The following is a 772-nucleotide window of genomic DNA, read 5'->3' on the forward strand; positions in this document are numbered from 1 at the left end:
GAAGAAGAGAAGGAGGAAGAAAAGAAAGAAGAGAAGACGAAGAGGAGGAGGAGAAGAAGAAGAAGAAGGAGAAAAGGAGGGGGAAGGCGAAGAAGAGGAGGAGTAGAAGAAGAAAGGAGAGGAAGAATAAAAGGAGAAGAAGGAAGCATAAGAAAGGGAGGAGGAAGAATAAAAGGAGTAGGAGAAGGAAGGCGAAGAAGAGGGGGAGGAGAAGATGAAGAAGAAAGGAGTAGGAGAAGATGAAGAAGAAAGGAGGAGGAGTAGAAGAAGAAAGCAGTAGAAAATGAGGAGGAGATGAAGAAGAAGAGAAGGAGGAAGAAAAGAAAGAAGAGAAGACGAAGAGGAGGAGGAGAAGAATAAGAAGAAGGAGAAAAGGAGGGGGAAGGCGAAGAAGAGGAGGAGTAGAAGAAGAAAGGAGAGGAAGAATAAAAGGAGGAGAAGGAAGCAGAAGAAAGGGAGGAGGAGGAAGAATAAAAGGAGTAGGAGAAGGAAGGCGAAGAAGAGGGGAGGAGCGAGTAGAAGAAGAAAGCAGTAGAAAATGAGGAGGAGATGAAGAAGAAGAAGAGAAGGAGGAAGAAAAGGAAGAAGAGAAGACGAAGAAGAGGAGGAGAAGAAGAGGAGAAGAAGACTAAGAAGAAGAAGGAGAAAAGGAGGGGGAAGGCGAAGAAGAGGAGGAGTAGAAGAAGAAAGGAGGGGAAAAATAAAAGGAGGAGAAGGAAGCAGAAGAAAGGGAGGAGGAGGAAGAATAAAAGGAGTAGGAGAAGGAAGGCGA

Source organism: Diaphorina citri, unplaced genomic scaffold (assembly GCF_000475195.1).
Source record: "Diaphorina citri unplaced genomic scaffold, Diaci psyllid genome assembly version 1.1 scaffold89, whole genome shotgun sequence".
In the NCBI taxonomy this organism is placed as follows: Eukaryota; Metazoa; Arthropoda; class Insecta; order Hemiptera; family Psyllidae; genus Diaphorina; species Diaphorina citri.